This window comes from Nicotiana tomentosiformis, chromosome 6 (assembly GCF_000390325.3).
Source record: "Nicotiana tomentosiformis chromosome 6, ASM39032v3, whole genome shotgun sequence".
NCBI classification, from domain to species: Eukaryota; Viridiplantae; Streptophyta; class Magnoliopsida; order Solanales; family Solanaceae; genus Nicotiana; species Nicotiana tomentosiformis.
The window spans coordinates 110631516-110649233 of record NC_090817.1 but is presented as its reverse complement, the minus strand read 5'-3'; the positions used below and the strand labels follow the sequence as shown (position 1 = coordinate 110649233).

Sequence of the window (17718 nt, the reverse complement as noted above, 5' to 3'; positions counted from 1 at the left end):
ATGAAAGCATGGGAAAATCTAATATTTTTAACACGAGAATAATAAGTGGCAAGTAGAAATTAAAGATGTGAGAAACATTTAAAGCACGTAATAGTTAAGGCATGGAAGGTCATAATTAATGAAATGCGGAAAATTAGGGAAATAAGTATTTCGGCGGCGTATAAACACTTGCCACCTCGCATATACGCCGCATACATGAATTTCACATAGCACATAATTCAAGGGTTCCTAATTCCCTCAAATCAAGGTTGAATCCAACACTTACCTCACTCCACAATCAATAAAAAGTTCAACAATGGCCTTTCCTTTCGAACAAGCCTCCAAACCAACCAAATCCAACAAATTATTGACCAAACGATTCAAAATAAGCTTTAGAAATTACTCATGAATAAAAGGGATTCAATTTAGGTCATTATTAAAAAAATCAATAAAAGTCAACTCCTGGGCCCGCTTGGTCAAAACCTGAAATTTGGACCAAAACCCGATTACCCATCCACCCTTGAACCCGAATATGCGATTGGTTTTGAAATCCGACCTCAATTCGAGGTCTAAATTCCAATTTTACAAAAATTCTTAATTTTACCCGAATTCCTAATTTCTACCATGAAAATCCTAGATTTAAGGTTGAAATCGTATGAAATATAGTGAGAAATTGAAAAGAAGTTAGATTAAGGTCACTTACCAAAGAAATTAGGGAGAAGAGCTCTTGGGAAAATCGCCTCTAAGGTTTTTAGGGTTGAACATTTGAAAGAATGAACCAAAATCACGTGTAACTTAGCTTTTGACCAGGCGCAAATGTAGCAATTGCGACCTGGTGTTAGCAATTGCGAACCCCGCAAATGCGAGACATACTTCGCAATAGCGAAGAAGCTCAAAATCTGCAGTCATTACATATGCGATGATTTGTTCGCAAATGCGAACTGTGGCCCTTTCACAAATGCGACCTATCTACCACAAATGTGATCCTTCGCTACCCAACCATCCTTCGAAAATGCGATGAAGTGGTTCGCAAATGTGATCCTCACAGGAATTTTAACAGTTCGCAAATGCGAATATTGACCTCGCAAATGCAAGATCAGAGGCTGCACCAGAACCAGATTCTCACCAGCTATTTTCTTAAGTACAAACTACTCTGATGCCTATCCGAAACATACCCGAGCCCTCGGAGCTCCAAACCAAACATACACACAAGTCCAAAAATATCATATGAACTCATTCGCGAGATCAAAAAACTAAAATAATACCTAGAACTATTAATCAGATATTAAATCGAATGAAACTTTCAATAAAGCTTAAGAACTTTTATAAAGTCAATAAAATCAAACTTCGGTCAATAAAGTCAAACTTTGGTAGCAATAAAGTCAAACTTCGGTCAAATTCGTAAACTCTTTAAACCTTTAAACTTCAAATTTTCAACAAATTGCCATAACTCGAACAAGGAACCTCTGAATCCGATTCCGAGCATACGCCCAAGTCCCAAATCACGATACGGACTCACCAGAACCATTAAAATATGGGTTTGAATCTGTTTGCTCAAAACGTTGACCGAAATCAACTCAGATAAATTTTTAAGATACGAATTCACATTTTAATCAGTTTTTCACATAAAAGCCTTCTAGAAAAAGTCACGGATTGTGCACGTAAATCGAGAAAGGCTAAAATGAGCTATTTGAGATTTTAAGACACAGAACTAAGGGTTAAAGCTCTAGATGGCCTATTGGGTCATTACATAATCCGTTTGAGATTGCACTTGATATTTCTTATGTATGGAGATAGCATATGAGATTTGAGAGATTTATATCATAAAAAGAAATATTGGAGGATTATGTTAGTTAAGTGTCGATGTCGACCCCTCGCCACTATTCTCCGGTATTAGGCTAGATACTTACTGGGTACGCGTTGATTTGCGTACTCATGCTATACTTTTGCATTAAATGTGCAAGATCTGACAGATTCATTTGGTGGCCATTTGGGCGCGTAGGCGCAACTGCTGAGGAGACTTTATGGTAAGTTATTTTCTATGCCACGCACTGCAGCCCACAGAGTCTCCATCTTATTTATTTACTTTATCATGTCTATTTTATATTCCAGAATGACGTTGTATTATTATTGCACTCTTTAGTAGAAGCCCATGCACTTGTAACACCGAGTTTTGGGATACTCTAGTTGAGGTTTAGGGATTTGTATAGTAATGTCATCTTTTTATTCCTACATCTTATTAATTACGTATGTACCTATGATTTAAATGTGTCAATTTCTTTACTTAATAAATTTATGATTTTTGAAAGTAATAAAATGAATAATTAACGTGATAGTTCACCGTTGGCTTGGCTAACAATGATGTTGGGCAATATCATGACCTATAGTGAGTTTTGGATCGTGACAGTATGACCAAAAATACGTGGTTCTGTACATTGAAAAAGACCCACTAGCAAAACTATTTAAACTTAATTACCATATCACAACTTTAAAATAAATTTTAGAACTAATAAAACAAAAATTACAGATTCTAAAATTACTAATAAAAGGGATGGCTCAATATATTCTGAGGCCTAAAGCCAAACTTTTAGAGGCTTTAAATTAATTTGAAACTTATTTTCTAACATAAGATGCGATGCAATTAATTAATTTTTTTAATTTTTTTTGAGTTTTGGATAACCATATTTATATTTTTAGTTTAATAGCTAAATTCTTAAAAATAACAAAAAATAATATATGCCTATGCAGAAAAAGTTTATGAAGTGAAAATTCTAAAGAAAAGAAAACAAAAGGATAAATTAATAGGATGGATAAATTTTTGAAAACATTCAAAGGAGACTGGACAAGCTCGCGTAGATTGTTTGCATCATATGACCTTTTTTAGATCGCTTTATATTTTGGGGATTTGCATCTATACCTAATTCTTGGGTTACCTTTTAACCTATACAACAACAACAACAACAACAACAATCCAGTATAATCTCACTAGTGGGGTTTGGGGAGGGTAGTATGTACGCAGACCTTACCCCTACCCTGGGGTAGAGAGGCTGTTTCCAATAGAAATTCAGCATCCTTCCCTCCAAGAACTCCCCACCTTGCTCTTGGGGTGACTCGAACTCACAACCTCTTGGTTGGAAGTAGAGGGTGCTTACCATCAGACCAACCCACCTTTTAACCTATACCTGCTTTGCAAAAATAATTGCAAGCGTACCCATTTTTCGGTTAACTTCAGACATACGAGCCTGAAGTAGCAAAACTTTATGTCTGAAGTTTGAACTTTAGAATATTTTTCCTAAAGTGTAGCTTTATCAAAGAAAAACTTTAGATATTTTTGCCTGAAGTTTGGCCTGACTTGCAAAGGCAATCACGCAAACTTCAGTTCATAGTGCAGTGAAAAACTTCAGTTCAATAATTGCTGAACTTCAGCAATTTTGGCTGAAGTTTTTATTTTGTAATTGCTGAACTTTAGCATTCTAGGAGCTGAAATTTGTTTAGTATCTACTGAACTTCAGCATTTTAGGAGCTGAAGTTTGTTTAGTATTTGCTGAACTTCAGCTCCTAGAGGATGCACTTCAGTTCAATAATTGCTGAACTTCAGCAATTTTGGCTTAAGTTTTTGTTTTGTAATTGCTAAACTTCAGCATTCTAGGATCTAAAAATTATTATGTATCTGCTGAACTTTAACATTTTAGGAACTGAAATTTGTTTAGTATTTGCTGAACTTCAGCTCCTAAAGGATGCACTTCAGTTCAATAATTACTGAACTTCAGCAATTTTGGCTGAAATTTTTGTTTTGTAATTGCTGAACTTCAGCATTCTAGGAGCTGAAAATTGTTTTGTATCTGCTGAACTTCAGCATTTTAGAAGCTGAAGTTTATTTAGTATTTGCTGAACTTCAGCTCCTAGAGGATGCACTTCAGTGCTTGGGTCCTTTTGGGTAATATTGCAAGCAGTCAACTTGAACTTCTCGTCGTCCATCCTTATACCAGGAAGGAAAGTATTAGTGGGTTCATCAAAAACTTTTCCATAGTGGCTTCTCCGACAAATCATCAATTAAACTAAGGTTTCTGAATCCAAGAGCTTCGTTTTATGTGAAGAAGATGCACTTATGTCTACTTGTGTTGAAAAATATGAGTTCCTTGACGAGTTCAACACTTTGAGATTACCATCATCAATAGCGACAACGAAAAATTAAGTTGATAAAAATGAAATTGTGTAGTCCATGTTGGCAACCCACACAATCGTTTTGGGGACTCACCTTGTACCATATGAATAATAATATCATCTAGAGTAAAGAATAATATCACCCGAAGAAGAAGAAGAAGAAGGAGGATGAGAAGAAGAAAACGAAGAAGGAGAAGGAGGAGGAGAAAGAGGCCTGAAGTTGTTTAAAAAGTGGGTACAAGTTAAAACTTTTTCAAAAATTGGGTATAGGTTAAATGGGGGCGACCAAATAGGGTGCCCCGTGCAATTCTTACCTATATTTTGTCAATCATTAGCCCAATGTATTAAATTTCATCTTTAAAAGTAGTTCGATGAAAAAAAGTTCAACAAAATTTAATCCACTAAGCTAATATGGGACATAATTTAAAGAAAAATCCTCAAGAAAAATTTGAAGAGTGACCTCAAGATAAATTTAAAGAGTGATATCGAGAGAAATCATTTGTGCAATTGCCTCAATGGCATTTACTTTTATTTACAATTACTAATATTAACTTTCTTTTACAAAAAAAACTACGAAAAAAATAACTACTCCCTTTGTTATACTTTGTTTATCATAGTTTGACTTCATTGATGGTTATACTATTTGGTCTACATATTCTTTCACTCAAACCAGTAGCAAGAACATTGATGAACTTCAATTCTACTTGCAAAAGCAATCAGAGCCTCGCACAAAGCAATTTTCACATTTGGGATGATGGCATGAGAATGAAAAATAATTTTCTGTTCTTTTCGCTATGACTCGGGACGTGCTGAATGTGCCAATTTCAACTTTGCATCAGAGAGTGCATTTAGTCAAGCAAGACAACAACTAGGAGACACCCATCACTCATTGGGAAACAATGCTTTAGAAGTTTTAGTATGTTTCAGAGATTGGATTAGATCGGAATGAAGAAATCAGGGACGTGAAGATGTTGATAAACTAGAAGACGAGTAACTTGAAGATATATTAACACATGGTCACCCCATCTGAATGTAACATTCCAGAAGATGGCCAAGAAGTTCATATTGATTATGAAGAACTTACTAAGGTAATGCAAAACCTTTGAATGTAAACTTTAATTTGCAAGTTTGAAATAAAAAAAGAACTTGCAAATTATAAGTGCAATTTTTTTTCATCTTTATTGTATTATATTATCTTAAATTCTTAATAAAATATTTAAATATAAGAATTTTAATGTCCTTTTGAAATTTATTGTATTAAATAGGTCATTACATCTTTGTGACTATAAGCTTTTGAAACTTGCAGTCTAATAAATGTTGTAGCATTGTGTAGCTATAAAAACTTATTATTAAAAAAATATAAAAATATATCATTCTTTTTTAAACTAATAAGAAAATTAGTGTCAAAAAAAATGGAACAAAATACTATGTAAATGATGTATTCTAATATTTGGGGCCTAAAATTTCTCTGGGACCTAAAGCGATCGCTTCACTCGCTAGGCCCTGGAGCCGCCTTGATTACTATTTCTAATAACCTGGTTCCACTTTAAACTTTAGTTGATGATGAAAGTCCTCTTCCGTTTAAGTATTTAAACAATTGACTATCTTTTGACATTTTCAAAGGCTATTGAGACTAAAAATATAGTAAAGCATAAATTTTCTATTATAGTGTGAACGTCCAAGAACTATTGTGATTCAAGGCTAAAGTGAATCAATCAAATCTTTCCAATTAGTGTTGAGACCCTTGGGTCATGGTTTCTATAGCAAGAACGAATAACAATCCAAAGTGAATATTAATCAAATCACTGCCAAGGATAGAGCATTATTCATGTCTGTTGAACCACAAGTGACTTATAAGAATAATGATAAAGATAGAACCTAAGCACATGATAAACACGAGTAAGGCGAAAAGAGCAGTGATCAATCTATTGCCACAACTTCTGGATACCAAAGAAAACCTAAGAGTCGTGAGTTCTGATATTTAAAATTGAGAAGGAATTATGTCAACCTCCTCTAGGACATATGTCCATACATTATGCAACATTGAATCAATAAAAAGATAGGTCATGACTACCGTTATAGTCTCTAAAAATTATAGGAGGATGAACACAAATCTAGGCTTACTTAAATGTATTACGTATTCAAGCAATACATGTTAGAGTAACCAATAAATATTACTTCTATAGTCATCTCCAAATTATAAATTGTAATAACAATTACAATCATTTTACAGGATCTATCTCAATTCAATAACAAATTGTAAAAGTAGATTTAGAAACCCATTAAGGCATCCATATCAGAAGATAGTTCAGAATCATGAGAAGTTTCTCTAGATATGAACGTATTCTGCTATGTAACCAAAAAAAGTGAACTCAATTTCTCAGGAGACAGATTTCGCCGGAAAAATAGATGGACGTAATAGTAGCGGTGGAACTTTGAGGATCAAATACAAGAGGGAAATAGTATGATAAGAAGATGGCAATTTGGTGAAAGAGTGGTAAGGGGCCGAATCTGAAAGATAACTGAGAAGATCGAACTCTTTTCTCTTTGCAGTGAAAGCCTAAGTAGTGGAGAGATAACTGTTACGGCTAGATTGAAGTGGCGCTGGAAGATTATCGCTGTCTTTGTTATGTTGCATCCTCATTCCCTTTTTTCTCCCGTAAGGCGGTAATAGTACAGCGTATCGGTTGAAGAAAGCAAACAACAGATGCGACCTTCTAAACCTAGTAGAGTTGTTGTCCACGAACGGTTTATGTTATGATACTATTATGAAGGAGCGTATCTCGACATGGATGAGTAACGTAGGTTCGTATCTAAGCGTGGATTAGGGGTACGTAATTAAGTTTCTTTTTCTTTCAATAAGTACATAATTAAGTTATTAAAAAAAGAAGGGTAATAAAATAACTTAACTTTTCAATTAAGGGCTTCCCACTTTTATAATTTATATATATACTAGTCTCTATCACGAAAAATACATACTGAAAATACTAAACTTTCAATTATATATATTGTGTTACGTAAGTACATGATGTGGAGTTTAATAATCAATTCCTTAAAAATATATATACTATATAATTCAAATCAGTCTGTAATAATATTTTGACATAATGTAGAAAAGGAAATTAAACTTTTTGAAATCACATATATAGTTAGGGACAGGTTTACCTCCAATGTGAGACTTTTTTATGCAAATCTGAATTTAGTCGGAGCACAATAAGGTACCTGATACCGAATAAAAATAATATTTTAAAATAAAAGAATATAACATTATTTACTATTTTCTGTGATGAGATGATTTACTTTAGTTAAGTTTAAGGTACGTGGAAGAAAACAAGATAGTATGCGAAAGAAAACAAGATAAAATTCATTGGTTTTAGAAATTAAGTTGAAACTGGAATCTTGTTCGTTTAGGAGAAGCATTATTATCCCAGTACAAAGTTTAAACAGTACTCTTAGTTGAATTCGAAGTAACGTCTGCTAAACTTTACCATTTTATCCTGCATGAAAAAATCTGTTTGAAGGAAATAATTTAGTTTTTAAGGATATAAAAGTCTATCAATATTTCAAGAATATCTTTGTCATTCAATATTTAACATTTTGCTATTCGTGCTTTTATAATAATATAAATAGATAAATAGATATAGATATAGATAGGTAGATAGATATATTTCAAAAGGTATAAATATTACTTTTAAGAATGTATTTGAGACATAAAAAATAAAAGTTTTAAGACAAAAATACAAGCAAAAAAAATTAATGATGGCTGAATCTATTTAGCTAATTCAAAAACTCTCGTCCATGTCATTGTTCTAAAGAATGTTAGAAGTCAACAAAAGAAATAACATAAGAGGAAAAAAGAAAAAGGAAAGAGTGTTAAAATCATATCTAGATACAATTTAGAAACATTGTGAAAGAAAAACTTTGCAAAGTCATAACAGAAGTCGTATGAGACAAAGATGAGAAAGTAAACAATAATTAAGGAGATGCACCTTTTTCAAAGAAAACAAAGATTGAGAAAGTAAACAATAATTAAGGAAAGAAGAAAAGAAAAGTGAATGGACGTACCATTGAAAAACGAAAAGAAAAGGAAAAAGGCAAAAACAATACGGCTAGGATTGTGAAGTGTGTTATTAAAAGCGGAATAAAATCGATTCCTTGTGAGGGGCCTAAGAAGTCGTGCACCTTACCAAACCACCCCTGGCCATTCTATGGCATCGGGTGTCATCCTGTCCGTGTGGCATGACACTTTATGTCTATTTCCCTGGAAAGTACCTCAAGTCACATATAATCAATTTTTGCCAACTGTCCGTGTGGCATTACACCTCCACTGATGTACATTGATTCGCCTCTGACCCCAACTATAAATACGGCTGCAATTGAATGAGAGAAAGAAGAGAATGAATTAGGAGACATCTATTCTGGGGAAGCTCCAACTATACCAGTAAGCAAATATTTGCAAACACTCCTACTTCTTTTCTTTTAGTTCCCAATTAACGATTTAATTCTCTGCTGCCATTTATCATAATCAGTTAGTCTCGCTTTTATTCTTGTCATATAATATCACTTGTTTTTCGTGAATTTTTTATCTCATTGAAAAAGATCAAATTTACCCTAGCACTTTGAAGAGTTGTTTATATCTATCCTCCTTTTTGATGATGAGTTGTAAACAATTTCTCAAACTACACTTGGTGACCCGGATAGTAGCAAACCCTTACCCCCAATTTCGGATCCTTCCGACCCGCTTAACCGTCTCCTTACTCGCAAAAGAGCAAAACTTTGGGAATTTTTCGTGTCTTTTCTTTTCATAATTCCTATGAGACGACGTCCGATCCTGTGTGAATGCGAGATACTTTGTGGCCCTTTTAATTCCTTCGAGGTGATCTTGATATTTATGGATATTTCATTCAGTGATTTGGGGTATCTTTTGGGGAAAAATCAGTTGGAGCAAGTCTGCCCTTTGGGGTAGAATAATGGTCGTATAGCTAGAAGAAAGGTTTTATTTACTGGTCCGATTGTTCACTATATTATTTTCATCCTCCTCCAGTTCCCAAGGACCTCGGGAATTACCGGGGTTCGTTTGGTATGAGGGATAAGGTGGGATAAGATAAGACATTAAATTAATACCATGTTTGGTTGATGGTATAAATTTATTTCAGGATAAATTTATAACATCAACCAAACATGGTATAAATTTAATCAGACTTAATACTGGATATACCACTTTATTCCACCTTATCCCATCAAATTTGGGGTTATTTTATCACACCTTCCAGGTGGGATAAAATAGTCCAGCTATTATAATCCTAGGATTATTATCCCGGGATAACTTAGTACTCCATTGTATTTAGTCCTCCATCTTTTGGGCATCTAAAATAAGTTTGACATAGAAAATAGTGTTTAATTGCTACCTCTTTCGATTCACTTTAATTAAATTTTTGATATTTTTTTTGTGATCCACAATATTTGATTTTTTCAGATATCAAAAAGGAATTAACTTTTTTTTTTTCCAAAGTAGCCCTTGGAGTAAAGAGCTTGTTATATTTTTAATAAATAAATTAAGGTTAATATGGTCAATTTTATTGTTAATTAATGCTAAAAAATAAATTCCTTAATATGTGTGAAAAAGAAAAAAATCAATTAGTAAAAATATACTCCATTAATTAATAGTAATATAATTCTTTTCTAATCTTTTTTTTGTGGAAACAGGTGACGAGGATCGTGCAAAAGCCACAATACTAGCACGCCTGTATCAAATGCTAGTTGGATTGTGCGTTAATTGGACACCAAATTCTGGGAGTATAATATCAAAAGATAGTCTATTTCAGATATGAACACTTGAAAAAGAACACAAGTCCTTTTCGGCGAAGGACTCTCCTTATGGAATTGCCTATGAAGATGGTTCTTCCTAACTACCACTCTATAGGAAAGAGACGTGCCAGCTTGGAGTCCCTTTAGATTACAGAATTAACCACTCACTAACTTCATACAAACACGTTTATATGCATTATGATGTGGCAAAGCGTTTTGGAATTACAGCTTACAAGTTCCCAGTTTACAACTTGTCTTCTCCAATACCAAATTCGTGCATTGCTGTTCTTGATCTGTTACAACCAAAAAAGACCCTACATTTCCCGCACACGAGGTTCTAGAAATCCAAAGGGAACTTCAGGTGATCTGTATTACTGCTCTACTTAATTACTAAATGGAGTACTAATTATGGTCACTATATATAAGTAAAAGGGTTGTCCAGTGCACAAGGCATCCCAGCAAGGTTTGAGGAAGGATTACACTCTAAGGGTGTGATGTAACCAACCTAATGAGCATCGTACTCCAAAAGTTGTGATGTAACCAACCTAACAGGGACCGCACCTAAGGGTTGTGATGCAAGCCTAACGAGGACCACATCCTAATTACGGTTGTGATGTAGCCTGCTTGTCGCTATATATAAGTCTGAAGTATTTATTCGTTATAGGCTAGCTGATTAGAATCTTCTGCCGGCGCCGATAGGATCACTTCTCTTTTTCAAATGCGAACCATAAAAATTTCATAACAAACCATTTTTCCTTTTATAAATCTTCATAACAAACCATTTTTTATTACTTACTACAACAACAACAATCCAGTAAAATCCTACTAATGGGGTCTGGGGAGGGTAGTGTGTACGCAGACCTTACCCCTACCCCGAAGAAGTAGAGAAGTTGTTTCCGAAAGACCCTCGGCTAAAAAAAAATAAAAAGACAAAAGGACAAAAAGGGAGACAATTTTAGTATAACAACAACACTCATAGGATAAATAGGAACACCATAAAATTCAGAAGAAAGATGCAAAGCAAAGGGAGACAATATTAGTAAATATTAGTATCGCCACAACAATCATAAGAAAAATAGGAACACCGTGAAATCTAGAGGAAAGATGCAAAGCAAAAGCGATAGCTAGTAAATAGGACATGCACTAAAAAGCCAAATAATAAGCCACAACATTGCCACTAGCTATCTTAGACAAAACCCCTAAATGGCTAGTCCCACAATGGTACGAAGTAAGGCACGACTCAACTACCTCCTAACCTACAACCCTAATACTCGACCTCCACATCTTTCTATCAAGTGTCATGTCCTCAGAAATCTGGAGCCTCGTCATATCCTGCCCGATCACCTCTCCCCAATACTTCTTAGGCCGCCCTCTACCTCTTCTCGTGCCCTCCGCAACCTGCTGCTCACACCTCCATACCGGAGCATCTGGACTTTTCCTCTGAATATGTCCGAACCATCTAAGCCTCGTTTCCCGCATCTTATCATCAATGGGAGCCACATGCACCTTCTCCCGAATATCATCATTCCTAATCTTATCTATCCTAGTGTGCCCGCACATCCGCCGCAACATCCTCATTTCTGCTACTTTCATCTTCTGGATATGTGAGTTCTTAACGGGCCACAACACTCAACCCCATACATCATGGCCGGTCTAACCACCGTTTTATAAAACTTACCTTTGATTATCGGTGGCACTCTCTTGTCACACAAGACTCCAGATGCTAACCTCCACTTCATCCATCCTACCCCAATACGGTGTGTGACATCCTCGTCGATCTCCCATTCCCCCTGGATAACCGAACCAAGGTACTTGACGCTGCCTCTACTCGAGATGACCTGTGAATCAAGCCTCACATCCACGCCCACTTCCCCTGGCTCAGCGCTGAAGTTACACTCCAGGTATTCCGTCTTCGTCCTGCTCAGCTTGAAACCTTTAGACTTAAGTGCCTGTCTCTAAACGTCCAGCCTCTCGTTAACACCGACTCGCGACTCATCAATCAGAACTATGTCATCGGCGAATAGCATGCACCATGGCACACCCCCTTGAATATGATTTGTTAACGCGTCCATCACAGGGCGAATAAGAACGGACTGAGCGCAGAACCTTGGTGTAACCTCATTATAACCGGAAAATGCTCAGAGTTACCTCCTACTGTCCTAATTCGAGTCTTAGCCCCATCATACATGTCATTAATCACCATAATGTAGGGAACCGACACACCTTTTGCCTCCAGGCATCTCTAGAGAATTTCTCTAGGAACCTTGTCATACGCTTTCTCTTTGTCAATAAACACCATGTGCTAATCCTTCTTCCTCTCTCTGTATAGTTCTACCAACCTTCTAACAAGGTGTATAGCTTCTATAGTCGAACGACTCGGCATGAACCCGAACTGGTTGTCGGATACAGACACTGTCATCCTCACCCTCGTTTCAACCACCCTCTCCCACACTTTTATGGTATGACTCAGTAATTTGATACCCCTATAATTGTTACAACTTTGGATATCACCTTTGTTCTTATATAATGGAACCACCGTACTCCACCTCCACTCATCCGGCATCCTCTTCCCCTTAAAAATAATATTAAACAACCTAGTCAACCACTCCAAACCTGCTCTCCCCTCACACTTCCAAAATTTCACCGGAATCTCGCCTGGACCGGTCGCTCTGCCCCTACTCATCTTACGCATAGCTCCCACGACCTCCTCAACCTCGATATGCCTGCAGTACCCAAAGTCATAGTGACTCTCGGAATGCTCCAATTCGCCTAGCACAATATCCCGATCCCCTTCTTCATTCAGAATTTTATGAAAGTAAGTCTGTCATCTCCTCTTAATTTGGGCATCTTCCATCAATACTCTACCATCTTCGTCCTTGATCCATCTCACTTGGTCCACATCCCGAGCCTTCCTCTCTCTCAACTTGGCCAGCCGGAATAACTTCTTCTCCCCATCTTTTTTTCCCAATTCCTCGTACATATGACCATAACCAACAATCTTAGCCTCTGTGACCGCCAGCTTAGCCTCCTTCCTAGCTGCCTTATACCTCTCCATGCACACTCCCCTCTCCTCCTCACTTGAGTCTAAGGGTTTCAAGCCCAGAAGGATCTGCACACCATGTTTATTACTTACTACTTGTCATTTTATTTTCTGGGGGACAGAAAGTTGGATTGGCAACTTCAATCAGCTTCCATGTACCAAGTTTCGTGGTGGTATGTATCTCTTTGCATTATACAGTACATGCAGCATTATAAACATTATTATCCCGTTCCTTCTTCAGTAGGATCATATATATAATGTATTCATCTGTTAGACAATTTCTAATACCATTCAAATTTAAATCAGGGAATTGGATGGTCATTGGCAGCACAAGATGGTTTACAAGACCAATATTTGGCGGAGAGATCAAGAAAGAAAGGCAAACAAGTTGAAGTTTCTGGGCCCAGTAGTACTAACTCTAATACAAATCTGCTCGCAAAGACTCCGACGGTTGGTGCAAGGCTTCCTATAGGAGAAATTACGAGAAGTGGTCGCAATAATCAAGGGGTAAAGCTAGATATAATTGATGCAGATTCATTCAAATTGCTTGATGAAACTTTAGCCAGACTTATTCCAACAATGTGGTTTTATTGTCTCATGCAAAGCCATATGCATTTACTGATTGTTTTGATTAATTGTTCCTTAATAAATTGTTTCAAATATTCCCTCTTTGATGCTTGCAGCTTCCAAGAGTACCGTCAGACATTTACGGAAAAAATTCAACAGTTCCACCGTAAAAGACACAACCAAGTAGTATACGGAGAAAATACATATTTCTCAAGAGAGTCCCTAAGTAATTAGTATTTGAGTATTTTCCCTTTTAGCTAGTTTTCTCAAGGTTTATTACATTATTTTCGTTCTTCCTAGCAAGTTTGGTTGTTGACATTCTTGTAAGGCCTTTTGGATTGTCTTAGATTGAATCTATCAGTTTGAATTATTATAACCATATAAGCTACAAGAATATGCATCTGGTGCACAAGAAGAGGACAAATTCAATCTAAGCTCTGACCCTTGTAATGAAGAGGGAAAAAACATAACTATACCATTTATAAGAGGTCCTTACACCATTTACCTTAATTAATGAAATTATATAGAGTATCCATTAGTTAATTACCGTGTATATCCGTTTTGGTTAAAACCCATTCAAAGACGAACGAAATTAAAGGGATATTCCGTAAAAGCATCCTAAAATATATGGAAAGTATCTTCAAGCCTTTTACGAGATTCTGGTTTTCTCCTAATAGGGTTTGTACCTCAATAAACTGATATACATCATTTCCTTCATCATTCTAACATGATTTAGTATTACATTACATTTTTATTTTTATTGTAAATTTTGCAGCATCCTTTAATTGAAATATAAAAAAATTATTTAATAGTATATTCTAGAATATTCTTCTAGTAATTTTCTGGTGGTTAATGGGGATACCATGCTACAATATTGGTATATTTAAATCAAATGTATAATATTAATTCAAAAATATATTATTCAATACTTAATGTATTATTATAAATAAATAAACTGCAATATTCCAATGCAAAACTATATTATTCCAACCAATATACAAATCAAACTATGATATTCAAATCAAAACTACATAATTCAAATAAAACTATTAGTATCAATTCAATATTCAAATAATGAATATATTATTCAAAAGAACAATGGAGGGGTGGGTTTTCTATGTGAAAGTGAACTTGGGGACAGATGAGAGAGAAAGGTGGGAGCAGTTCTCAATGATGATATGGGTTTTAGGGTGAGATGCGAGAGATGGGTGAGAATGGTTTCGGAAAGATTCGGAAATTAGGTACAATTAAAGAAATAAACAAAAAAGTAGTTACTAGTATGAAATATAGTTTAAAGTAACAATATAGAACAAAAAAAAATAAGCTAAGAGATAAAGAGAAAAAGAGATAAGAGATTTTTTTTTTTTTTTAATTGTGTGATTTTCCATCTATGACAAGACCTTTATATAGGCATGAAAAGTGAAAAAATATATCATTGAATATGTCATTAAGCATTTGAGATCATGGAGGAAGATCATGGGAAGGTTATGGAGTTACAATCATAAATACATAAGTATTATAATAGTGAAAGTTATGGAAATGATGGAGAAGAGTAGTGGGCATTACTCCTTTGGTGGTTATGGACATCCACCATAATTCAAGATTTTATAACACTCCCCCTTAGATGTCCATAGATAATGTGCCTCGTTAAAACATTGCTAGGAAAAAACTCTATGGAAAAAAAAACCTAGTGAAGAAAAAAGAGTACACATATCATGTAATACGTATTGCTTGCTGCCTCATTAAAAACCTTGACAGAAAAAGTCAGTGGGATAAAACCATAGATAAGGGAAAAAGAGTACAACGCGTAGTTGCCTCCCCTTGATGAAAACTTCAATTTATTTCACCTAGATGATGTGTTCCAATCATGTACACCAACTTCTCGAATGTTGAGGTTGATCATGCTTCGTTGAATAGAATCACCAAATTATCTAGCGAACAAATTCATTGAATATCTATTTCACCGTTCGGCGAAGATTGTATCTAATAAAGAACTTTGATAAAATATATGATTTATTCTGTCTCCTTCAATATATCCTTCTTTCAATTGAGATAAGCAAACATCATCGTCTTCACTATTATTGGAGTCTTCTCTTCAAAGTAAAGTCACACACCGGTTGTGTGTTGAGTGACTTGATTTATTAGTTGCTAGTATATTGACATTGCTGAATAAGTATCAATAATTGATTGCCTTGTGAAATAATAATATGGCAGTATCCTCACATACAAATAGATTGTTTGAAGAATGAACTTCAGAAAATACATGCATTTGCATAACCAACAAAACTTTGGCAATATTTACTAGAATAAACAAATCTATATCAAGGATTCCTTTTGCAATATAATCCTAATAGTATTCCAATATCTTCATATAAGAATAAAACTATATCTTGCTTGCATATTGTTGTGCTCATAGTTCTAACAAGATACATTAGTGCACCAATCGCACTAGACACAAAAACAAATCATGTACACCATGATCACTCTAATTCACATAAGAATTTGCTGAAGCTTTATTTAATAAATTTTTTGGGAACCTTAATATGCTTCAGAACAATTTAAATCCCTCAATGATTTCCATTATATGTATATCATATTTTTCATGTATTGTCAGATTAAAACCTGAAATGACTACATCCATCACAGGAGAACATGTCTCCATATAATCAATGCCAGGATATTTACAAATCTTCTTGTGTCACAAGTCGTCTTTATGTCTATCGACTTGACCTTTTTCTCACAAGAACACATTTATACCACCACTAGCTTTATACTTTCAGGTGTTGGGACTATCCATCCAACTTCATATTTTTCAAGTGAAATTAATTTTCATTGCGTATTTTTTATTTGGCCAATCATTTATCTGCCCAAATTTAATGACAGATTTGAGCTCAAGATCCTTGTCAATATTAATAATATTGAGCGCCACATTATATTAATAATATCGTCGACGATCATTTTGCACCGGTTCCATCATCACTCAATAAAGACATAACTTATCGAGATCACAATAGTTTCAGGTACCTGAGCCTCTCCCATGAGGTCTTATAAAGTATTATGTCGTGGTGCTCTTATAGAGCACTTGCCTCCTTAGTATAATCAACTTTATCATTTGCTCCTCTCCTTCTTCAAGGAGTTTTATCTTTGGAACCGATTGGTCTGTTATGCTTCTTACATGTTATAGGCTCTGTCCCTCATAGATTTTATTCTATTTGGAGCATTAGCAGCTGAAATATGACATTTAGTTTTGGATCAGCAAATGCGGCTGGCAATAATTTGTAAATGAATTATCACTTGAACTTCAAGTTCATATTTTCTTATACGAGAATCTATATGTATTCATAATAATTCATTCCATGTATCACTTTCTTAGCCGCCCATTTTCTCCCCCTAATGTTGGGATCACCAATATATTTTCCAACCTTCTTTCAGAACCCATCTTTGTGCATTGTGGTGGCATAATTAAATCATATAACACATCCATATTTCTAGATGGAAATTATTTGGTTCCTGATCCTGAACCGATTGTGATAGGGAGAAATTTTTATAACTTGGCTAGATACGTACACGTGCTGTTATATATTAAATAATATATCTCATACTAAATTTTGTCTTCGGAGTTTTGTTCTCATAACCAATGGTTTAGCTATAATTGGAGGCATACAATTTCTACTAACCTAACTTGGATTTAAACCTGCATTATCAAGGTAAATTATCATAATTTATATTCTGGAATTGTGCTCTAATAATTTGAGCAAACAACCTTGCAAAAGTCAAACTGCAAGTTGATAACAAATGCACATGTGACCATACAATAGATGCATCTATTAAAATCATATAATAGTAAATAATTCACATGGCAGGTGACTAGGCCCATATATTTATCACGTTTTATCAGTTCCAGAAATTAAGGGATTCAATACCAACCTTAACTGGTATATCATGAGAATACGCAGCACAAGAGAATTCTTAAAGAATCTTCTATTTCTTCAATATATGCCAATGTGAATTCTCAATTATTTTTCGCATCATAATTGAACCGGGATGGCCAACCGGTCATGCCAACTAATATTTATTTCAGTAAACCTCTAGTTTACTTGTGGCATGTGATTTCATCATCATGCTTATACTTGGTCGTATTCACGAAGGTTTAAGACATG

The 17718-nt window shown here is 35.1% G+C and overlaps 1 long non-coding RNA gene across 2 annotated transcripts; it reads left to right on the top strand.

The window, feature by feature from the left end:
• Positions 1 to 8513: 8513 nt before the first annotated feature.
• LOC104114869 (uncharacterized) lies at positions 8514 to 13637 on the top strand. Of its 2 annotated transcripts, XR_011408793.1 has the most exons (4): positions 8514 to 8584; positions 9850 to 10312; positions 13114 to 13164; positions 13298 to 13637. It is a non-coding gene; the product is annotated as an uncharacterized lncRNA (long non-coding RNA). The 2 variants fall into 2 exon arrangements; XR_011408794.1 differs by lacking the exon at positions 9850 to 10312 and having other exon boundaries at positions 8540 to 8584.
• The last annotated feature ends 4081 nt before the right edge of the window (positions 13638 to 17718 follow it).